The sequence below is a fragment of the Lactuca sativa genome, chromosome 3 (assembly GCF_002870075.4).
Source record: "Lactuca sativa cultivar Salinas chromosome 3, Lsat_Salinas_v11, whole genome shotgun sequence".
Taxonomy (NCBI): Eukaryota; Viridiplantae; Streptophyta; class Magnoliopsida; order Asterales; family Asteraceae; genus Lactuca; species Lactuca sativa.
In genome coordinates this window covers 76,598,857-76,624,851 of record NC_056625.2, presented here as the reverse complement: position 1 = coordinate 76,624,851, position 25,995 = coordinate 76,598,857, and positions in this window count along the sequence as shown.

The window sequence follows — 25,995 nt, the reverse complement described above, 5'->3', positions numbered from 1 at the left end:
TTCTGTCTCTCAGGGTGAAGATAGAGTCAGTGACTGAGTTCTTGAGGATGTTCCATGAGAGGGCGATGTTTTGCCCTGAACACGTGTCCACCGAGCAGGAACGTGTGAGCCGATATCTGAGCATACTGATTAGGGATATACGAGATTTCGTGGCGAACTCGTCGTACCGGACATTGGCCGAGCTTTAGGCCAATGCTAGGAGGAGGGAGATTGAGCTTGAATTACAGACCAGGGAGGATGAGGAGGAGTCCCGGGGGAGGGACCAGATCTAGTGCAGTCGCAGCCGGCGACGAAGCGGGCCAAGCCTGCTGATTCCAGAGTTTAGGGTCAGAAGGGCCGCACTTATGGCAAGTGTGGCAAGAGTCACGAGGGTTCTTGTCGGAAGGGGATCTATTACAAATGCGGCAAGGAGGGGCACATAGAGAACGATTGCCCCAAGGGATACTCGGTTTGCTTTCATTGCAACCAGACCGGCCACCGAAAAGGTCGAATTCCCCAGCTAGTGCAGGGTTCAACGCAGGGATCTGCACCTACTTTTGTGTGTGTGCTACTGAGATCCGGCTAGTGAAGACCGAGACACCGAAGGTTCGTGGGAGAGCCTTTCAGCTGACAGCAGAGGAGGTCTGCGCAGCACCTGACGTTGTGGTCGGTACATATTCTTATTTTATTCTTTTGAGCTATTTGGTACTTATATTGTGATTATGTATAGGTACTTTTCTTGTGTGTTCTGCGCTTGCCTTGGTGTTATTTGACTCGGGCGCGAGTCGGTCATTCGTATCTTTAGCTTTCAGTCGTCAACTCAGTATCCTTCGAGAGGCATTGAGTCGACCTCTGAGAGTTTCCATAGCTGATGAGCATTCGGTGTTTGCGACTGATGTGATCCGAGGATGTGTGCTTGATATTTTCAGAGTTGAGTTTCCGATAGATCGGGTGCCGATTGCGATGAGGGATGTATGTGTCATCGTTGGCATGGATTGGTTGAGTCGATTTGGAGCTGTGATCGACTGTGAGCTCTACCTGGTGACTATACGAGACCTTAGTGGGAGAGTACTTACGATATAGGGCGAGGGCACTAGATATGGATCAGCATTCTACTATGCTGACAGGGTGAGGCAGAGTTTGTAGCAGGGATGTATGGGGTTTCTGGCGTATGTGTTAGATGCTCGGGTTTCTGCAGAGAGATCGAGTTCTCTCTCTGAGGTTCCAATAGTGTGCGAGTTTCCAGATGTTTTTCTCGAGGAGTTGCCGGGTGTGCCTCCCAGGAGGCAGGTAGAGTTTCAGATTGATTTGGTGCTGGGTGCAGCCCCTATTGCCAAGGCACCCTATCTCCTTGCGTTGCCAGAGATGCAGGAGTTATCCTCTCAGCTCCAGGAGCTGCTGGGGAAGGGGTTTATCTGGCCGAGTAGTTCGTCGTGGGGAGCCCCGATCCTTTTTTTCAAGAAAAAGGATGGTTCACACCAGATGTGCATTGATTACCGGGAGTTGAACAAGTTGATGGTCAAGAACAGTTACCTACTTCCGAGGATCGACAATTTGTTCGATTAGTCACAGGGGTGTATTGGTTTTCCAAGATCGATTTGAGGTTTGGGTATCATCAGAGGAGGATGTCCAGAAAACGGCCTTCAGGACACGTTATGGGCACTATGAGTTTGTGGTGATGCTTTTCGGGCTCACAACCGCACCGGCGACATTCATGGACCTCATGAACCGGGTGTGCAGGCCCATGTTGGATTGTTCGGTGATTGTGTTCGTCGACGATATTTTGGTATATTTGAGGACCAGAAAGCAACATGAGGAGCATCTGAAAGATATGTTGGGTATACTGAGGTCGGAGAGGCTCTTTGCCAAGTTCTCCAAATGTGATTTCTAGTTGCGAGAGGTCCAGTTCCTGGGACGCCTCGTTAACCAGAATGGTATTTTGGTAGATCCGACCAAGATTGAGGCAGTCTGGGACTGGCCGGGTAGTATCGGAGATTTATCAGGGATTTCTCCAAGATTGCCGTCCCACTCACCAGTTTGACCCGGAAGGGTGTCACGTTTATTTGGGGTCCCGAGCAGCAGACCTCATTCGAGACCCTTCGCCAGAGATTGTGCGAGGCTCCCGTGTTGGCCCTCCCAGAGGGGATGGAGGATTTTGTGGTTTTCTGCGACGCATCTATTACGGGCATGGGTGCGGTTCTGACGCAAAGAGGACACGTGATAGCGTACGCATCGAGGCAGTTGAAGCCTCATGAGACGAGATATCCCACCCATAATCTGGAGCTATGAGAAATAGTGTTTGCCCTCAAGATCTGGCATCACTATCTGTACGGGGTTCAATGTACCATATACATGGACCACAAGAGTTTGAAATATCTTATGGATCAGCCCAACCTTAACATGAGACAGAGGAGATGGTTGGATGTGGTGAAAGATTATGACTGCGAGATCTTGTACCATCCGGGCAAGGCTAATGTGGTAGCCTACGCCCTGAGCCGCAAAGCAGAGAGTGCTCTGATCCGAGACATGTGTATGAGGATGACAGTGATGACTCCAGTCTTAGATATCATTCAAGAGGCCCAGGCGGAGGCCGTGAGACCAGAGAACCGCAAAAAGGAGCGGGTGATTGGGTAGGTGTCCAAGTTTGTGATGGACAACCGTAGGCTTATGACCTTTCAAGGAAGGATTTGGGTGCCCTTTATGGGTGGAGCAAGACATGTACTGATGGAGGAGGCACACAAATCGAGATTTTCAATCCACCCTGGGGCCACTAAGATGTATTTGGACATGAAAGGAAACTATTAGTGGCCTTGTATGAAGAGGGATGTGGCTTGGGTAGTCGAGAGATGCTTGACCTGTCGTTGGGTTAAGGCCGAGCACCAGCATCTGCATGGCAAGTTGCAACCACTAGAGGTTCCCTAGTGGAAATGGAAATAGATTTCCATGAATTTTATCACCAACTTGCCGAGGACCGCGCGGGGTGTCGACGCGATTTGGGTTTTTGTGGACCGGTTGACGAAGAGCGTTCACTTCCTTGCTATTAGTGAGAGCTCTTCTGCTGAGAGGTGGGCAGGGATATATGTGAGAGAGGTGGTGGATCAGCATGGAGTACCGAAATCTATTGTGTTCGATCGGGATGTGCACTTTACTTCCAGATTTTGGAAGAAGTTCCACGAGGAATTGGGAACGCGATTGCATTTTAGCACAACCTACCACCCACAGACAGACGGACAAAGTGAGCGGACGATTCAAACGCTTGAGGACATGCTTCGAGTGTGTGTTATGGACTTTGGTGGAAGTTGGGACACATAGCTACCCTTGACTGAGTTATCTTACAACAACAACCACCATTCCAGTATCAACATGCCTCCGTTTGAGCTCCTTTATGGGAGGAGGTGTCGGACCCCCGTCTGTTGGGGAAAGGTAGGACAACGAGTGATGGGTGGCACTGAGATAGTGCTCAAGACGACTGAGCATATTCAATAGGTCAGACGTAGGTTACTGATGGCTCAGAGTCGCTAGAAGAGTTATGCGGAGAGGTAACGGTCCGAACTCGAGTTTCAGGTTGGAGATTTCGTTCTCCTGAGGGTATCCCCGTGGAAAAGGGGTAATACAGTTCAGGAAGAGTGGCAAGCTGGGGCCCCAATTCATCGTCCCTTTCAGGGTGACCGCTAGAGTGGGTAAGGTAGCATATTATTTAAAGCTACATGCGGAGTTGAGCCAGATCCATGACACCTTCCACGTGTCCCAGGTGAGGAAGTGTGTGGCCAACGAGACGGCAGTGCTACCACTAGAGGATATTTAGGTGGATGCGAGCCTGAATTATATCTAGATACCTATCGCGATTATGGACCGAAAGGTGAAAGTGTTAAGGAACAAAGAGGTGCCCCAGGTTCAGGTTCAGTGGCAACATCGGAAGGGGTCCGAGACGACTTGGGAACCAGAGTCTGAGATGCGGGAGCTGTTGGATAAGGTGTCTAAGTCCATAACTTATTTGGTATATACTTGACCCGACCGGCATGGTCCATTTGGGTTGCATCTCATCCAAACTATTATGGATAATTTTATGAGAGTTATACACATATGTTTATTAATATATTATGAGTTATTATATATTAATATGAAGTTACGTTATTTAATTAGTTTTAGTCTTAAATTAATTATGGATTAATTTAGAGATTAAAAGGAATACTAATTAAATTATGGGCTATTTGTTTTATATAGTGTGGGCTAATACTCATTTGTTAATGGGCTAGGCTTATGTGGAAGTCCATGGATGATCCATGGAGCTTTTAACCCATGGATCCTTGGAATAGGAAAAGACATGGGTTATTAGGGTTTCACCCTAACCATGCATACTATATAAGCATGCTTATGGAGCATGAAAGAGAGCCTAAGATAGCCTAAGAGAAAGCTAGTGTTCTAGTGTGTGTGTGCATGTGTGTGGCCGAAAATACAAGAGTGTGTATACTCTCTCAAAGTTTTCCAAGAGTTTGTGGTGTTTGTGATTCCATTTGAGGCATTCACACTATTGGTGCTTGGCCCTCAAACTCCTAAGAACCCAACACAACAAAGGTATGTAATCTCTTCTAACTCTTTTATGTTGAAATGTTCCCCATGCCATGTTAGATAGGTTATAAACCTTGGAAAATTATTATTTTGCATGTATTTAGACAAACATAGATCCAAGGTTTATTAGGGTTGCATGCACACTTAGGAAGTGTTAGATTGCTCAAAACCCAACAGTGGTATCAGAGCCTAGGCTTGCTTGTTTGATACTTGATGCAAAATAGTGAAAAAAGTCGAAATCGTTGCTGTCTGCATGCTAGACTCGCCGAGTCCATTGGGGGGACTCGCCGAGTCCAAGGCAAACTTCAACCTACTCGACGAGTCCGTTCGTGCACTCGGCGAGTAGGATCGAAAGAATGCAGAATCTCGACTTTTGCTGCTGGAAATGGACTGGAAACATTACCCTAAATTGTTTTGGTGTTGTAAAACTTATTTTAGTTGGTGTAATGGTTGTTCTAATCCATTTACAATAGCATATATCAAAAATCCATGATTTTATGTGTTCATATAATTCTTGAATTTTTGATGATCATGTTCATGTTCTTATGAATTTAGAAAATGATAGGAATTATTTGCTGAATTGTTTAGAATTAATTCTTAATCATTTATGTGTTTTAATGGAGTCCATAATTTGTCCTCAAGTTATGGATTACCAAAGGTCACTTTCATTTAACACACACTTAAAACACATAAGTTACATGAAAATGAAGAGTCTTCATTTTTATGAACCTTTAATTCATAAGTTATGAAATGAAGAGTTTTGCAAAGTTACAAAACTTGTCCTCAAGTTTTGGAATTTGTAAAGTTTCACACACTTTAATAAACTTTAATTCCAAACCTTAGAGTTTTAATAGTTAAAATTCAACCCTTATACTATTTATAACATTAATGGTTAATTATTATATATATGTATAAGAATAAGTCGTTTTACCGTTAGTAGGCCTCATTCACGAAGCCGGTCTATAAGGTGGGTATAAGGTTGTTGCCTATAAAATGGCGACTTAATGGGTGTATACTCTCACCCACCGCTTGCTTGATCGGTGGAGGGTCGTTAGCCGAACGGGTAGAACAACGACTTTAAATCCTCATTAAAAGTATAATGAATATTATAAAATAACTAAACTCTTTTAATTCCCAATCTTAGTTATTTTAGGAAAATGTGAACATGGTGCTAATCCATGGAATTCACACTTTGTACCTTACCAAGTCGTTAGTGGAGCGTGTGTGGTTAACCGGCACACTAATTAGACTAGTAAGGATCACGAAGGGTAACTTAATGTTGTCATAGATCAATGGAGCGTGTGTGGTTAACCGGCACATTGATTAGGTGATAATATTAGGAGTACCAAGTGAGTTAGCATGGTTATTCACACCTTGTTTTGTGATCCTCGGCATCCCAGTCACAAAACTTGAAGGGCACAATCGAGATTGAAACATGCCATTGAAAAGTTCAATGAATCTCAAAAGAATCTAGGAATTTCAAATCCAATTAAACCTAATTAATCATTTCGTTTTCATGGTGGAAATTGGTGAATCGTCATTCGCCTACCTTTCAAATATATTATTACTTAGATTACGGCATCCCTCTTCTAAGTGTAATATATTGTGATTGGATCCTAGCCTTAATATTACATTTGGGTGTCTTATTAAGGATCCTAAATATCTAATCTAAACTTACTTTCTTCTTTCAGATGTCTTCCAACACTAATGCTTCAGGCTCTAACCCAACTGGTTCTTTCTCTCTCATGAATCTTTGTGGGAGGGTCATCTTTGATGGTTCCAACTTCATGGATTGGATTAGGAACATCAGGATGGTTACTCGTTACGAGGACAAGGAATATGTCCTCGATAAGGAGTTAAAAGAACTTGATGAGTCTACTGCTACTCCTGAGGAGATCGCTGAATTCAGGACTCATGAGAGAGATGCTACTAAGGTGGCATGTATCATGATGGCCACGATGACAGCCGAGCTCCAAAAGTCATATGAAGATCTCTACCCTTTTGAGATGCACCAAGACTTGATGGAAAGGTACCATCAGAGTGCTCGTCAGGAGCGGTATGAAATAATCTCCTCCATAATAACTACCCGCATGAAGGACGGTGAATCCGTCACGGGCCACATGCAAAAGATGCAAAGGTATGTGGACCGTTTGCTGAAGCTGAATGTTAACATCCCCGAGGAGTTAGCAATTGACATCATTTTGCACTCCTTGCCTTCTTGTTATGATCATTTTCGAATGACATATCATATGAACAAGGAGGAAGTTACCCTCAGCAAGCTTCAAGGACTCTTGAAGACCGCTGAAACCGGTCTTAAGGGTAAAGCGGTTGTTACCTCTACTACTCCTACTCCAACTTCTACCCCTGTTTTAGCTATTGGGCAAGGCAAAGGGAAAAAGAGGAAGCACCCTTCGAAGGGTACCAAGGGAAAGTCTCTTGAAGGCTCCTCATCCAAGACTAAGAACGGTTCTGTCACTCCTTCTGCCATTCCAAAGGATGCTGAATGCTTTTATTGCCATGAAAAGGCACACTGGAAGCGAAACTGCCCTAAGTACTTGCAGGATCTAAAGGATGGGAAAGTGAAACCCACCTATGCAGGTATTTACACTATATTGTCTAATTACTCAACATATTCTAACTCTTGGGTGCTTGATACAGGATGTGGTATTCACATATGTTCTGATTTGCAGGGCCTAAGAAGAAGTGAGGATGTGGAGCACGGGAAGATAAACTTAATCATGGGGAATAGGAAGGCTTCACCTGTTTCCAAGATTGGAGTTTATACTTTGTTGCTTAATAATGGGTTAAAATTAGATTTGAATAAATGTGTATACTCGTCTGAAATGGCGAGGAATATTATTTCTTTTCATGCTTTGTACAAACAAGGTTTTACCTTTTCGTTTGATAATGAATGTGGTGGTATTAATGCTTTCTTTAATAATGTGTTTTATTTTAAAGCATTACCTTGTGATGGCGTGTATGAAACTGTGTCGATTGTAGACAACTTAGGAAATAATGTGTTGTATATTGATTCTTCTACTAGCCTAGATAAAGCATCATTGTGGCATTGTCGTCTTGGACATGTAAACAAGAAACGCATAGACCAACTCCAAAAGAGTGGAGTCTTGGAATCATTTGACCTCAAATCAGATGATAGTTGTGAATCTTGTCTACTTGGAAAAATGACAAAATCACCCTTCACTGGAACTTGTGAGAGGGATGAAGGTTTGTTGGACCTAATACATACTGATGTATGTGGGCCATTCAAAACCGCCACAAGGGACGCTAATCGGTATTATGTGACTTTTATTGATGATTATAGTAGATATGGGTATGTCTACTTGATCAAACACAAGTCCGAAACCTTTGAAAGGTTTAAGGAATTCAAACAGGAAGTAGAAAATCAATTGGGCAGGAACATTAAGATGCTTCGATCCGATCGAGGTGGTGAGTATCTTAGTACCGAGTTCCTTGACTATCTTAAGGAGTGTGGGATTGTCTCACAATTGACTCCTCCCAGGACACCACAGCTGAATGGTGTAGCTGAGAGGCGTAATCGTACCTTGTTGGACATGGTTCGCTCTATGATGAGTCGAGTTTCGTTACCAATCTCTTTTTGGGGGTATGCCTTAGAGACTGCCGCCCATATCCTTAATCTAGTCCCTACAAAGAAGGTTACCAAAACACCTCATGAGATGTGGACTGGGAAGGTTCCCAATTTGGACCACATCAAAATTTGGGGTTGCGAAGCCTTCGTGAGGCGTGAAACTCATGATAAGCTTGAACCCCGAAGTATAAGGTGTATTTTCATCGGCTACCCACAGAAATCCTTCGGTTACCTTTTCTACAGACCCAGTGAGAATGTGGTCTTTGTAGCACGAAGAGGGATCTTTCGCGAGAAAGAATTTATAAGCCAAGGAGACAGTGGGAGGCAGATTGATCTTGAAGAAATTCAAGAATCAATTGGTGAAGGAACCTCAGACACTAGCAATCAACCTGAGGAAGAAACTCCTGTTGATCCAGCTGACGAGTCTGTACCTCCGAGACGTTCCACACGGGTTAGGAACACACCTTCGTTTTATTATGGTTTTCATATTACTACGGAAGGTGATACGTTTATTAGTGATAGTACACTAGTAAATTTGGATGAACCTAGCAGTGTTAAGGAAGCCATGGCAGGCCCGGAGTCTGCTAAATGGAAGGAGGCTATGGACAGCGAGATACAGTCCATGTATGACAATCAAGTTTGGAACTTGGTTGACAATGTACCAGGCCGTAAAACAGTCGGGTGCAAATGGATCTTCAAAAAGAAGACCGACATGGAAGGAAAAGTGCATACTTATAAGGCTCGACTGGTTGCGAAGGGTTTTACTCAAACTCAAGGTATTGATTATGATGAAACCTTCTCGCCGGTGGCCAAGATTAAGTCTATTAGGGTTATGTTAGCCATTGCAGCATTTCATGATTATGAAATATGGCAAATGGATGTCAAAACCGCTTTCCTTAATGGAAAGTTGGCTGAGGATGTGTACATGAATCAGCCAGAGGGTTTTGTCAATGCAGAGCACCCTAATAGAGTATGCAAGCTTAAGAAATCCATTTATGGATTAAAACAAGCATCTCGTAGCTGGAATCTTTGTTTTGATGAGAAGGTAAAAGAGTTTGGCTTCTTGAGAAGCGAAGATGAGTCTTGCGTGTATGTCAGAGCTAGTGGGAGTATAGTTAGCTTCTTGGTACTGTATGTGGATGACATACTACTCATAGGAAATGACATCCCAACCTTGCAGGAGGTTAAGTCCTGGCTTGGGAAGTGCTTTGCTATGAAGGACCTAGGGGAGGCTACCTATATCCTAGGGATAAGGATATTAAGAGAAAGGAGTAGAAGACTAATTGGACTTAGTCAGAGTATCTACTTGGATAAGGTGTTGAAAAGGTTCAACATGGAGAATTCCAAGAAAGGAGATTTACCGATCCAAAGCAATACCAAACTGAGTAAGACTCAGAGTCCGAGTACAGAGGCTGAGATAGCTGAGATGAGCCAATTACCATATGCTTCCGCAGTTGGCTCGATCATGTATGCTATGACTTGTACCCGTCCTGATGTGGCATTTGCTTTGAGCATGGTCAGCAGGTATCAGGGGAACCCTGGCAAGGCTCATTGGACCGCGGTAAAGAACATTCTCAAGTACCTGCGGAGGACTAAGGATTGGGTCCTTACCCTTGGTGGCAGTGATGACTTGAGAATATTAGGGTATAGTGATGCTGGTTTTCAGACTGATAGGGATAATTTCCGCTCTCAGTCGGGCTGGATCTTTACCTTAAATGGAGGGGCAATTTCTTGGAAGAGTTCCAAGCAGGAGACGGTGGCTGATTCGACTTGTGAATCAGAGTATATAGCAGCGAGTGAAGCAGCGAAGGAGGCGATATGGCTAAAGAACTTCATCGGAGACCTTGGAGTTGTACCAGCTATTAAGGAACCTATAGAGATTTTCTGTGACAACAATGCTGCGGTTATCTTAGCCAAGGAACCAAGAGATCATGGCAGATCCCGACACATTGACAGAAAATATCACTTCATAAGGCACAAGATTGAAGAAGGACTCCTTGTGACAAGGAGGATATCGTCAGATGAGAATCCTGCAGATCCCCTTACGAAGGGACTGACGAGGGTTAAGCATTTTCAGCATGCGAGACGCATCGGGCTGAGGGACGATATTAGTTTTACAGATTAGATAGTTTTCCTGAAACTTGTAAAATGTAATCGACGTTTGATGATGAATAAAATTTGTGATTTATTTATGAGTAAAGTGTTACTATCATTGTCAATTATTTACTATTGTTTCAGTTTTGCATGTTTTGACTTCCAGAATAATTAATTTGTTCAAACCTCCACAATCGATCATACGTCGGAAGTAGGTATGAATCAAGATTGTCATGAATTGGGTTTGTAGATGCCTTAAAGGTGTTTAGGCATGGCAATGGTTGCTGCAACATTCATGAGTACTCATAAGTTATGAGTATTGGTATAAACCCACGCTCACTTGTATCACTTCATGGAATTTATCTCGAGTGATCGTGAGACGATAACATCATATAAATCTTTAAACCTAGAGATATGAGTTGTTACCTATGAGTTGGTTGTGCATTGATTGCACGTAAACGCATCAGTAACTTGATGTTATAAAATGTGCCTTTGTGTACAATTCAATAAGTAGTAGAACAAGCATATCAGTCGAAGTTTATCTGTTGCTTCTAGAAATAGAAGCGATATCCGGGCCCCTCGATGATTTTGTGTTGACCCATATACCAGGCCTGGTCAGAACTAAACCGATGTGTTCAGTGAAGTTCTTCGTCAAACAAATCGGATAATCGAGAAACAACTGCTAGACAATAAGCAAGACATAGTTCCATGTGTTTGTCCGGCTGATATCATGAGAACAGAGGATTATGTGATCACTTATCTAAAATGGCGCTTCATAGTTCGACAGAGTCTTCATTGTTCGAGGGAGTTTTCGAGAGCTACGATTGTTGGTTGGTTCCTGAAGTTATAGGCAAATATAGTTATTAGACTTATCCAAGTGGGAGTCTGTTGGATAAGGTGTCTAAGTCCATAACTTATTTGGTATATACTTGACCCGACCGGCATGGTCCATTTGGGTTGCATCTCATCCAAACTATTATGGATAATTTTATGAGAGTTATACACATATGTTTATTAATATATTATGAGTTATAATATATTAATATGAAGTTACGTTATTTAATTAGTTTTAGTCTTAAATTAATTATGGATTAATTTAGAGATTAAAAGGAATACTAATTAAATTATGGGCTATTTGTTTTATATAGTGTGGGCTAATACTCATTTGTTAATGGGCTAGGCTTATGTGGAAGTCCATGGATGATCCATGGAGCTTTTAACCCATGGATCCTTGGAATAGGAAAAGACATGGGTTATTAGGGTTTCACCCTAACCATGCATACTATATAAGCATGCTTATGGAGCATGAAAGAGAGCCTAAGATAGCCTAAGAGAAAGCTAGTGTTCTAGTGTGTGTGTGCATGTGTGTGGCCGAAAATACAAGAGTGTGTATACTCTCTCAAAGTTTTTCAAGAGTTTGTGGTGTTTGTGATTCCATTTGAGGCATTCACACTATTGGTGCTTGGCCCTCAAACTCCTAAGAACCCAACACAACAAAGGTATGTAATCTCTTCTAACTCTTTTATGTTGAAATGTTCCCCATGCCATGTTAGATAGGTTATAAACCTTGGAAAATTATTATTTTGCATGTATTTAGACAAACATAGATCCAAGGTTTATTAGGGTTGCATGCACACTTAGGAAGTGTTAGATTGCTCAAAACCCAACAGGAGCAGCATCCGAAGCTATTTGAGGAGCATGACTTTGAGGGTGAAGTCTGATCCTAGTGGGGGAGAATTATAACATCCGGAGTTCAAGTATACCTCGAAAACCTTGATCTTTTGAGCTATTGTCATTTTTGGCCTTAAGTTATAAAAGAGTGAAAATGAGTACGCGGGGCGTTCCCGAGGGTACACTTAGCGTACTCGTCAGTGTGCATGAAACGCAGAGACCACCTAGTACGCTGGGCGTACTAGGCCCATAATGCAACCCTAATTTGGACTGAGTCGCCTATATAAGGTACATGATGACCTCGTTTCTGGCCACCATTTCTAGAGACAAAACCCTAAGAGTGCCCTTATCTCCATTCTAGAGCTTGTGTATGTGTGTTTGAGCTTTGAGAGGGTGTTTTTGTGGTTTTGAAGAGAAGAGAAGGCCTTGAAGAAGGAGAGTTGGAGTCCAAGCTTCTAGATCTGAGCAAATCTGAGTGGGAAGCTTCTTTTTGAGGTATAAAGTTTCAAACTTTGCCTTTCCTTTCTTGAGTATGTTGTGATGAGCATTTTAGGGTTTTGTCCCAAAAAGGCGGAGTCTAGATGAGATCTTGATCTCCAGAGTCTAGGACCAACCCCTTTTGAGTGTATGAGTAGTGTTATGTCATAAAAATCCAATCTTGGTTAGTGAAATCACTCCATGCATGAGTTAAGAGATCCTTGGGACAAAAAGAGTGTGTTTTTTTGGAAGATGGAGACTTTTCAGCCATGCAAAGGCTTAAAGTCGATGACTTTATGGATTAAGAGGCATTAGAAGCTCCAGATCTGAGATATGAGCTTATGTCTTAACTGATTAAGACCATGAGTATGAGATGAGCAAAATTGGGGCATGCGTTGGGCGTAACCCCTAGTACGCGCCGCGTAGGGACCGAGCACCCCAATTCTGGATAGCAGCCGAGTACGCCCAGCGTAGGGAGTTGGAACGCTCAGCGTACTCCCTGCTGTTGACTTTTAGCATTTGGTCAAGATTGAGGACTATTAAGCTTTGGAGGGGTAAAATGGTCTTTTACCCTTCTGTGAGTTGTAGAAGGGTTAGTCTAGCTTCTTGAGGGCCAATATTAATAAGGATAATTATTATGTGTTAGGCGGAGGCAAGACCGGTGGGTAGAGATCAAGATCTCGAGTGCGAGATTTTCATTCATTAGCTTACGAGGTGAGTCTTCTCAATATACTTACCTTGAGTGGTAATTTTTATGTGTGACCAGAGGGTCTTATGTGCATGAGCTGTGTAATGAGATATCCTGTTATTTATTTGTGTTATGCTTTTTGTATATTATTTGAGATGCTGAGTTAAGGGACCGAAGGGTCCATCTGAGTTGTGGGACCGGAGGGTCCCACTGAGACACCTCGACCAGAGGGTCTTATTGAGTTATAGCCTCGAGTGGCTAATGTGTTGTGTGTGGTATTTTGGGGAACTCACTAAGCATTATGTTTACCGTGTTATGTGTTATGTGTTTCAGGAAGCTCCGAGGATGACGGCAGTGCACCGACATGATTGTACACACCAGCGAGAGATTGTTATTTTTATGATTCTGGGATTGTGTTTTATTTGTTGACATTGAGACGTATTTTATTTCAGAATTATGAAATGAGTTTTTATTGTGTTTAAAAATGACAAATTTGTTTTAAAATTTTCGTCGTTACAAGTTGTGGATGGAAACCCTAATTTTTAGGGTTTGCACCCTATTTAAAGGACCTTAAGTCCTTTCCTCCAGCCCCTTACCACCTTTTGATGGCCAGAAGAAACCTTAATCAGTCTAAACCTTGTTCTTGAGTGTTTGAGAGGCTAAAGTGTGCTTTTGGCGCTTTTAATTGAAGAAGCTTGGAGTTTTAGAAGCTTGGAACGAGAAAAAGAGGGTAGATCTAGTACCTATATTGTCTTGGCTAGCATTTTAAGTTAAAAAGCCTTTACCTTGGTCTTCAATTTGTTAGATCTTTTTTTAAGTGAGAATATCGGCATTTTAGTGCAAAAATGGAGTTACTTTTGCATTTGAGCTTGTCACAAGGGCATAGTTTCAAATATGGACTCCTCTAGGTCCCAAATTCATAAAGCTATCAAATTTATCTCGTATTGACCTATCACCATGCCCTAAACCTCATTCTAGATTTGGTTTTGGTGATTCTAAGCCTTTAAGACCTTGCATGCACATAAAGTTTGCAACGTTACGTGGAATCTGTGCCTTAGGAAGCTAGATCTATAATTTGGAGCTTTGGGGTAGCTTAAAAACATCTAAATGAAAAATGGACTGAAGGGACTCAACGAGTTGCATGGCCAACTCGATGAGTCCGATGAAGATTGGTCATTGTTCGTTTATGCATGAACTCGGCGAGTCAGTGAGATGACTCGAAGAGTCAGTTAGGGTTTTCCCGACTTTTGGACACGCATGGACTCGATGAGTTATCTGGAAACTCGGCGAGTCAACTAGGGTTTTCACAATTTCTCGAGCTCTGGATAGACTCGACGAGTTGGTTCAACATGGATTGTTGACCTTGACCGTTGACTTTGACTTTAACCAAGTGTTGACTAGTTTGACATCTGGGGGTATTTTAGTAATTTGGGAATTGATGGAAGTGGATCATTGGTGGATGTAGGTGTTGGAGTTGGAGTAGTATTTGGAGGAGTTCAACATCATCGTTTCGAGCTACTTGTGAGGTGAGTTCTCACTATAACAACAAGGTCTAAGGCACCAAGGTCGGCCCTTTATAATTTGTATCCTGGCTATAGGATGGTTGCTATGTTAGTGATCTGTTAGATCGGTATCCTGGTTATAGGATTATGCTATGTTAGTGATATGTTAGATCAGTATCCTGGTTATAGGATTATGCTATGTTAGTGATTTGTTAGATCGGAATCTTGGTTATCGGATGGTTACTATGTTAGTGATCGGTTAGATCGGTATCCTGGTTATAGGATGGTTACCATGTTAGTGATCTGTTAGATCTGTATGACTAGTTGTACATGCTAGCTAGCGTATGATATTTATGTGCACATGTTTGTTTGATTGGAGATTAGGTTGAGGCGGACATGCTTTGTGCTTAGGCCAAGATACCTAGGGTGGACCGGATAGACTGCAGACCTGGGAGGGCATACTCTTCATTACATCTTGGGTGTCTCCGTTACCAGAACTACATATGGCCTTTTTTATCTCAACAAAAATATGCCAATGAAATTCTTTATCATGCCTCCATGATCAATTGCAAACCGTCTTCAATCCCAACGGATTTGGCTGCCAAGTTTGACGGGTTTGAACCCCCTATTCAATATCCTACTTTATACTGTAGTCTCGTAGAGCACTTCGATATCTCATGTTCACTCGCTCACACATTACCGATGTAGTTTAACATATCTATCTCTACATGCATGATCCTCGAGTGCCTCATTTCCCGGCTCTCAAGTGCATCTTACGATACATATGGACTACCTCAGATCATGGTATTCAAATCTTTAGTTCTCTATCTTGCGATATTATTGCTTACTCTAATGCTGACTGGGATGGTTATCTGATCATTAGGCACTCCACTTCCAGTCATTGTATTTTTCTAGGACACAACCTCCTATCATGGTCATCCAAACATCATAGTACTGCATCCCGCTCTAGTGCCGATGTAACACCCCAAAATTTTAAAATTTTAAAATGCTATGGTTTAAACAAAATCTTTACGGGTATTAAACCACAATTAACAAAAATTGGTCCCACAAAAACGTTTGTGATTAAAACATTGGGTGTTATCATTAAGCATCATACAAACCTTAGCAAGAAAATAAGAATTACATCAATATCATTTAAAAAGGAACTTAACAAGCTCCATTCCATTCTACATCTTTTAACTACTATCTTCCATCTATAATCTTTTCTCCTTAATTTCAACCTGGGATACATGACATTAAAAAGAGATATGTAAGATAAAAATGTCTCGTGAGCTAGGTGGGTATGTGACCCAAAACATTTATCACATTTGCATTAAAAACATTTCATCTTTGCAAAACGTATTTCAAATAGACATTTTCCACAGTTCGTTCCATATCAAAACATTTCATTAGTCATAACATAATTCAAAAGACTTTTTTTTAGAACGGCAGAAATTTTATTAAAAAACTAGCAAGAAGCTAGAGGAAAGAAAACATCACAACAAATTACAAGCTAAGAGGGGATTATGAAGCCAAGAGGTCAAACTAATTTTAACTTTTCTAAGCCTACTAGAAATCCAAAAGAAAGATCTATCAATCACATCATCTAAAATGAGAGACTTCTTGGGTTGAGCCGTTCCAAAAATGGAGGAGTTACGAAAATTCCAAAGACACCATAAGGTAGTGATGATAACAGTGTCAAAAGCTTGTCACTGCCCTCTTTTGAGGGAAAGAGAATCAGACCACGAGAGGAGAGAATCAATAGAGGATAACTAAGGAAGCTGAACATCCCACCAAATAGCTAACCGAGTCCATAAGTCAATCAACTGATTGCAATGGAGAAAAGGATGATCAGTAGATTCAACAGTATTAGAGCAGACAGGGCAAAGAATGGAGTCCATAGTAATCCCACGGAGTGAAAGATTTTCCCTAGTCGGAAGGCTTCTAGACTACAATCTCCAAATAAATATATTCAGCTTGATAGGCACCCAATTGTTCCAACGAGTTTCAGGACCCCCTGAATGTAACATATGACTATCCAAAAAAGCTCGAAGAGAAGAAACAGTAAAAGAATCTGAGACATCAATAGTCCATCCTAAACGGTCAGGTGTGGATTGAAGAAGAACTCCCTGCATTAAGGAGATAAAAGTATTCCATTGGGTCTCCTCAATACCCCCTCTAGGAGGACGCCTGAGACAATCTAAGTTCCAACCGAGAAGCACCCTATCTCTGACTGATATGGATTTATGAAGATCAAGAGCATAAATCCTATGAAAAGAAGCAGCCAATTGGGTATCCCCCTTCCAAACATCGTGCCAAAAAGAAGTTTTATTCCCATCACCAACTCTAATAGGACTAAGAGGCCTAAGATCGAGATCATGATTACGAAGCTGTGCAAGCATCCGAATAACACCATTCCAAGGACCAATTGAACCTCTTCTATGAGAGAAAGAGCTACAACCACCATCCCGACCATCAATAGCCTTAACAACTTTAACCCATATCAAATCCGGATTATGAAAGAATCTCCAACGCCATTTATAGAGCATATCCCAATTAAAGGAATACAGACTACCAACACCAAGACCCCCATTCTTTTTTTGGCCTAAGACCCTATCCCAGCGAACCCAGTGCATGCGTCGCTCACCCATGTCAGCACTCCAAAAAAACCTAGCTCGAAGAGACTCCAAGGTGTTGACAACGGAGATTGGGACCATAAAGATAGACATCCAATAGCTTCTAAGACTTCCAAGAACCGATTTGATCAAAGTTAGGCGTCCTCCAGAAGAAAGACAATTAGCTTTCCAGCCCGAGAGCTTCGACTGAAAACGATCAACTACTAAGGACCAAGCAGTGATCCGAGACATGTTGTGGCCAACAGGAACTCCAAGATGAATAAAAGGACAAGAATCAGGAGCACACCCAACTTTACGTGCCGCCACCTCAACCTGAGCCAAAGGAACTCCCACTCCAATCAATTTACTTTTTTGAAGGTTGATCTTTAGACCCGAAGCTAGATAAAAGCACCGCAAGATACGAATGATTCGGGAGACATTAGTTGGGTCCCAAGTCGATAATAAAACAACATCATCGGCATAAAACATATGGGAGATATCAATCCCACTAATAGAAATACCTCGAAAGACATTTGCATTGTGAGCTTTCCGAAGAGTTACATGAAGCCCTTCCATGACCAGGATGAATAAAAAAGGTAACAATGGATTACCTTGTCGCAGGCCACGTTGAATTTGAAATTCGTCAGTAGGGGACCCGTTAACAAGAACCAAAGCCCTAACAGATCTAAGAAGCTCCATGATCCAGTCACACCACAGATTGCCAAAGCCCATAATCTACATAATCTCCAAAAGATACTCCCACGAAACGGAATCAAAAGCCTTCTCAAAATCCACTTTGAAAATCATAAGAGGATTATTCGAGGACTTACTCCAAGCCACTACCTCATTTAGAAGAAATGGACCATCCAAGATTTGTCTACCTTTGACGAAGGCAGACTGCTCCAGACTAATAATAGAACCAATAACCTCCGCCAGCCTATTATCTAATAATTTACCAATTATTTTGTATTGGCACCCTATTAGACTAATAGGTCTAAAGTCTTTAATATGCTTAGGGTCTCGAACTTTAGGAATAACCGTAAAGAAAGAAGCGTTACAACCTTTTGGGATCGAGCAATGGCTGTGAAAGTGATGAATGAAAGACACCAAATCATCCGAAATAAGATTCCAGTATTTTTTCAAGAAACCAAAAGAAAATATGTTTCATATATCAAAACATTGGTATTTCATTATCATAAAAATCATTTTGCCAAGTACCCCAAAGTGAGAAAATGCCAACAAGTACTCACCTCAATCACACAAAGGTTAGATTCTCCCTTTCAAGCTTCTTTCCTGAAAGTAAACATTATTTAATGCTTCCTACATCATACCAGTTCATGTCAATATAATGACTAAAATACCCTTATGAGTTCTACTTCTAGAACTTACTGTCTCAAATCATCCCTTATTTGAAAATATGAATATAGGTGAACACCGTGCGTGATTTCGAATCCGTATGCAAAATTATGAAGGTTTTGAGAGTTTCCTAAAACCATCAAAATCAACCAAGATGATTTTTACCCAGACATAGGACGATTCTAGTCATGTATAAACTCGTTCTTTCACATAATAACACCCTACTTTGCAAACTTCTTGAAGATCCTTTTCCAAATAACGTTGTACCATTAATTTAGGTTCTCACACATGATTAAGAGGTTTTTTTATCATCCAAAAAAAACCCACTTAATCCATTAAGTGCTCATTGGAACCTTTAAGAACATTATGATCTTCAAGTTGTAAAAGAAAGGTTAACTAGTCTATCTTGCAATGAAACATTCTAAAATTCATATAGTTTGTTCCTAAATCATTCAATACTCATATGAAAGTTGTTAAGTACATAAAACCACAACAAATTCCATTTTAAGTGCTAATTTAACCATGGAATCATCAATTCCATCATTACACTCCAAATGCTTTTAAACACTCTATTGAAAGGGTTTGGAGCTAAAATTACTCAATAAAATTCTTCAACCTATATAACTTAATCCCAAATCATTTAATGCATCATTGGGTGTTGTTAAGTGCATAGAACATGTTGTAACACAATCCAATCCCTTTTCAAGCTCTTAATAATAAAAGGATTGCCCAATTTCATAACAAATTCCTAAAATGCCCTTTTGGCCAAATCCTTCATAAATTCACCTAAATATCATTCAAATCTTTATGTTTTTGGCATTAAAATCATATTATTAGTATCAAATCATGTTTATGAGTATCATATACTCATCAAATGCTCACATGTAAAGAATTCCATTATTTTCATCACATTTTCCCCAAAGTCACCTAAATTCATGTTTATGGAACATTCTACCATCATTAATAAATTTGAGTATCCCAGTTGGATTTGTTTCTATAAAATATCATCTAGGTCATTGAATCCATTCCATTTTAACATATAAAAAATAAATCCCTAATTTGGATTTCTAGGGTTCATAGGGTTTTCACCCAAAATCTCAAATCCATAAATGGGGTGATTGGATTGAGATTGAGATCATCAAAACAGCTCAATGGAGGTTAGAAAACCAAACCCTAATCATCAAATGAGATGAAAAATCATATATAACTCCAAATACATAGATGAAAATCGAATTCTACATAAAGGGATAAAGAAAGTATACATTGAACCACTTGATTTCTTCATAACTTGCACCAAATGGACCAAGAAGGCTTGAGATCGACTCCTATGGTTTCTCTTGAGATTGAATTGCAATTTCACTTCCTCCATGCAAAACATGTTCTAACGAATAAGGGGAAGGAGGATGCATCTTATTTTTCAAAAGTTTACTATTTGGTCCCTCAAGTTTGCTTATTTTGCCAATTTCCACCATAAACTCATATTTTGTGATTTAAACTTTAGTTTTGACATAGTTAGTCCTTCCTCCATCTTTTATGTGACTTTAATATTCTATCCCATTAATTGAGTCAACCCTTTGGTCAACTCACTTTGCCAGTTTGACACTTTTGGTCCTTAAACTTATAAAATTTCATATTTTCACTTCTAACCTTCTAACCTTCATATCATCTAATGATATAATTATACCTTGATGTTTTCATTGGGGTATGAAGTCTTGTCCAACATGGAGCACTTAGATCACAATCGAGCACTTAAGGTTAATGGAACATGTGACAAAGGAACGGATCATCTGAGAAATGAATGGATTGTCTGACAAAGGAACAAATCAAGTACCAAAGGAACGGATCATGTAGAAGGGGGTTTAGAGCACCTGGAAGAGGTTTGGAGCACTTGGGAGTGATATGGAGAAACAAGGGGACCTTTTTGCGCCATATTTGAAAGGGATGTGCCAAGCAGGATGCTCTTGCGCCATGACATTCCTTCTTGTGCCATAATGCTCCCTCTTGCGCCATGAGGGGTTTTTCTTGTGCCATGAGGATCCCTCTTGCGTCATGGGGTAATCCTGTTTCTCCATAAGGTATGCTCTTGTTCCATACATGGCCATGTTGCGCCATGCATGTTCTTGTTGCACCATGCAAGTTCCTGTTGCGCCATGATGGTGTTGTTGCTCTAATCTTGATGTTCTTGTGTCACACTTGAAGCCACTTGTGCCATCCATATTCCTATTGCGCCATGATGGCGCAAGATAGACCATCTTGGTCCTTGATGAGCCAAGTATGCTATGAAGTCCTCTATGATGCTCAAGATCGCTCAAAGATGCATATAATTTGGTATTGCTCAAGAATTACACCATGTTGTGCCACCATGATGGATGTTGGACCATTAATGTTCATGATGCGTCACCTGTACATCATGATACTCCATTATGGTCAAAGTGGTCCATCATGTGTGTTGTTGATGCTCATTTATTGTATGACATGGAAGAATGTTCTAGAAGATGTTGCATGGCGGAATATGATTGGTTGTTACCATTCATGGACCTAGGGGCCAATGGGTTTGGCCCATTAGGGTTTTAGGTCTAATCCCTCAAGTATAAATAGGCTCATACCCCCATCATTGTAAATGGCTAGATTTTTGAAAGAGCTCAGAGTGAGATATAATTTTGAGTGCTTGTAATAGTTCCTAAAAGTTAATAAAATCCTCTCTCTCATTCGCTCGTGGACGTAAGTCGTCTTGACCGAACCACATTAAATATCGTGTTCTTTTGATTTATGTTTTTGAGAAGTTTTGAGAGTTCATCTAAGTTTGTTTTTGATATTTGTCTAAAGTTCTTAACTTGTTTTGTTGTCACCCAACAAACTGGTATCAGAGTTATGGCTGAAGACGGGGGAGTTAAGATCGACAAGTTCAACGGAAAGATTTTGATTTCTGTAAGATGAAAATTGAAGACTACCTCTACCAAAAGAATTTACATGAAACTTTTGATGGGTTTTAGCCATAAGAACTTTCCTATGTGCACATGTAAAACCCTAATGCTTGGATCTAGGCTTTCTAATTAAACATGCTTTGAATCCAAGACTTCTAATGACTAATTAGGTTAAATAACAACATTGAAACAGATCTAGAACCATACCTTTGAATTCCTTGTTGATCTTGTAGTCTTGGAGCTTCTAGAGTCACAAATGTCACTCCTCTAATGGCTTACAAACACCAATAGCAAGAAAGATGATTTAGGAGAGAGGAGAGGGGAGGAAATCGGCCAGGGTTCTCTTACTTTAGGTGAGGTGCCGATTTCCCTTAGCCATGGGGTCTATTTATACTTGTACACTCCTTAAGGGTTACAACCTAAACCCTAATTGGATAATCTTCTCTTAAGGCTATCCAAATCCTTTCCTTAGATAAGTCATGGACGATTTTGAAGCTATCCTAGCTTCTAGAATCCGTCCACTATATATCTATAAGGATTTATAGTCTAAAGCTTAACTATCAAACAATTGACAGTTTATACCCCTTTATTTAATTAACCTCTTTAAGTCACCAAATTAATTCCAATTAATTCTATGACTTATATTAATCAAATAACAATATATTATTCTTTATATTATTCTCATAATATATTAATAATATTCACTCTCTCTTAATAAATCATCCTATCAAGTTGCTATGGTGAAGGCAACCCAAGAGGACCATGCACAACCGGGTCAAATACTTGCCTAATATAGTTGCAGCCTTAGACACTATTCCAACAACTTTGTTAGATGATTAGTCGTTCCTTATGAAGCAGGAGGATTGGGAGTTGTTAGATCGGCAGGCACTTGGTGTGGTGCGTTTATCATTGGCAACGAATGTTGCTTACAAAGTTTTCAATGAGAAGACAACTTATGGGTTAATCAAAGCGTTATCTAACATGTACGAGAAACCTTCAACAATGAATAAGGTTCACTTGATTCGATAATTAGCAAATTTGAAGATGAAGGAAGGTGGCTTAGTGGCTAATCATGTTAATGAATTTAATTCAATCCCGTCAAGGTTGACATCGGTTGAGATTAAATTTGAAGATGAAGTCCAAGCACTGCTACTATTATTATCATTACCCGGAAGTTGGTCAAGAACAGTGAGAGCAGTTAGCAGCTCAACTGGAGGTGCCAAGGTGACATTTGAAGGCATACGCAACTTAATCCTTAGAGAGGATGTGCACAGATGAAGCGTTGGAGAATCCTCTAACTGTCTTCTTAGTAATGAAGAAATAGGAAGGAAGTCCAACAAAGGGAGTGTGGGTAGAGGAAGATCAAATTCAAGGAAGAGAGGTGTGTCGAAAAACAGGAAGGACATCACTTATTGGAACTGCAAATAAAAGGGTCATTTCAGGAATCAATGTTCGAAGCCTCTTGTAAACAAAGGAAAGAATGAGATGAACATTGCATCAGACTTTGAAGGAGATGCTCTTATATGTGTAGTTGAAAACTCAATTGAATCTTGGATCATGGATTCTGGTGCGTCATTCCATGCTAGTCATTCCAAAGATGTAATGCAGAGTTTCAGGTAGTACCAAGGGAAGGTCAGACTGAAAGATAACAAGAGCCTTGATATTACAGGTTTTGGGGATGTGGTCCTTAAGACTACTTTGGGTACAAAGTGGACTTTGAAGAATGTCAAGTTCATTCCAGACTTGAAAAGAATGTTGATATCAGTGGGGCAAATTGATGATGAAGGTCACCATGTAACTTTTGGTGCTCATCACTGGAAGGTGACAAATAGGAAACTTGGTGGTTGTTAGAGGTCAGAAGCGAGGTACACTTTACATGGTGGAAGTTTATAATGATGAGGCACACAATGTTGAAGAATTTGGGGCATCCATTCTGACACCAAAGATTTGGATATATGAGTGAAAAAGGAATGAAAATGCTTTCCTCCAAAGGAAGAATTCCAAATCTGAAGAACATAACTGTAGATTTCTACGACCCTTGTGTTCTTGGCAAACAGAAGAAAGTTACTTTCGCGAAGATAAGACATCCACCCAAGAAAGGGAAATTGGAGCTTGTTCATTTAGATGTTTATGGTCCCGCATCAGTTACTTCAGTGGGAGGATCCCGATATTATGTTACTTTCATCAATGACCACACTAGGAAAGTTTGGGTCTATTTCTTGAAGTAAAAGTCTGAAGTTTTTAGTGCTTTCAAGAAATGGAAAGCAGTTGTGGAAAATGAGACTAATTTGAAAATTAAGTGTTTCAGATCCAATAATAGGGGTGAATATAGTAGCAAAGGAAAATATCATTTGAGAAGGGAATGGATCGTCTGAAAAAGGAACGAATCAAGTGTCAAAGCAACGGATCACGCAGAAGGGGGTTTGGAGCACGTGGAAGAGGTTTGGAGCACTTGGGAGTGATATGGAGCAACAAGGGGACTTTGTCGCGCCATATGTTAAAAGGATGTGCTCCTTCTTGCGCCATGGGGGGTTCCTCTTCCGCTATGAGGATCCCTCTTGCGCCATAGGGTACTCCTCTTGCTTCATGAGTTATGCTCTTGCATCATGTATGGCCTTGTTGCGCCATGCATGTTCCTATTGCGCTATGATGGTATTGTTGCTCCAATCTTGATGTTCTTGTGCCATACTTGAGGCCACTTGTGCCATCCATATTCCTGTTGTGCCATGATGGCGCAAGATGGACCATCTTGGTTTTTGATGCGCCAAGTATTCTATGAAGTCCTCTAGGATGCTTAAGATCACTCAAAGATGCTCAAAAGTTGGTATTGCTCAAGGATTACACCATGTTGTGCCACCATGATGGATGTTGGACCATTAGTGTTCATGATGCGCCACATGTGCATCATGATGCTCCACTATGGTCAAGGTGGTCCATCATATGTGTTATTGATGCTCATGTATTGTATGACATGGAAGAATGTTCCAGAAGATGTTGCATGGCGGGATATGATTGGTTGTTATCATTCATGGACCTAGGGGCCAATGAGTTTGGCCCATTAGGGTTTTAGGTCTAATCCCTCAAGTATAAATAGGCTCATACCCTTATCATTGTAAATGACTAGATTTCTGTGAGAGCTCAAAGTGCGATATAATTTTGAGTGCTTGTAATAGTTCCAGAAAGTTAATAAAATCCCCCCTCTCTCTCTCTCTCTCTCTCTCTCTCTCTCTCGTTCACCCATGGATTTAGGTCATCTTGACCGAAACACGTTAAATATTGTGTTCTTCTGATTTATGTTTTTCAGAAATTTTATTAGTTTATCGAAGTTTTTTTTGATATTTGTCTGAAGTGTTTAACTTGTTTTTTTTTTGTCACCCAACAGCTTTAACTATACACATCATCTTTCTTTTATTCACTTTATTAGTTTAAGAAACCGGTCTTAAATTTAGGATGTTACAGCCGAGACTGAATATCATGGGTCACCAATGTAGTTGTGGAAACTTGGTGGATCCGCAACCTACTTCTTGAGCTACACTATTCTCCGCACCGTGCTACTATTGTGTATTGTGATAATGTGAGTGCAGTGTTTATGTCATCTATCTTGCTTCAACATCAATAGACTAATCATATTGAGATTGACCTTCACTTTGTTCGAGACAAGGTTGCTACCGGCCATGTTCGTGTTCTTCATGTTCCATCTAAATCTCATTTTCTTTACTTTTGAATTTATGGTCTAGTTTGAACGTTTGACAGGCTACTATTGTTCCAACTGTGAGGGATGTTAGATGTAGGCTTTATGATGTGTATTATGTTGTATTTTGTTCTTTAGTGTAGGCCAATAGTTCTAGGTGGTATTGATATATAACCCCAAATATTGTATTTGTAGCATGTAAAATTATTTACGCTCACACGTTAAAGTATATGTTGGAATAGAACAGGGGTCAAACTCTTTTGGAAATTGGAATGCTTCATTTCAAGTCCTTTCACCATTAAGCCACACGATAGATGATTGGATACATTTAGTATTGTCATAAATATCGATCGGGATTATATAATCAACCAAATATAGATTAAATTGTCGTCTAATTTGCAGGATCAGTGGTTGCAAACTTGATTTCTTAAATTTTTTTATTGACCACCTTACATATTCTTATAAATCAACCAAAAATCAAGGATGCATGTCATAATTATTTTATGTAATTCAATTATGTTTATAAAATTCTGTGACCTGCTTACATATTCTTTTTAGATTAACAATTCAGTTGGAAAGCTCAGTTCTCGGTGATGTGTTCGACTAATCAACAAAAAAAAGCATAAATTGAAAAAATTTAGTAACAAAGAGTTCTAGTTGTAAAAGAGTCGGTTAAATAAACAGATGTATCATAAAAGAATAAAAATATTTGTAAACGTGACAAAGTTAATTTAACTTCAACTTAAATCATTTAACTTCAACTTATAAATCATTTCGGATATATAATTTGAAATTATATTTTAAGTCAACACAGTCGAATGA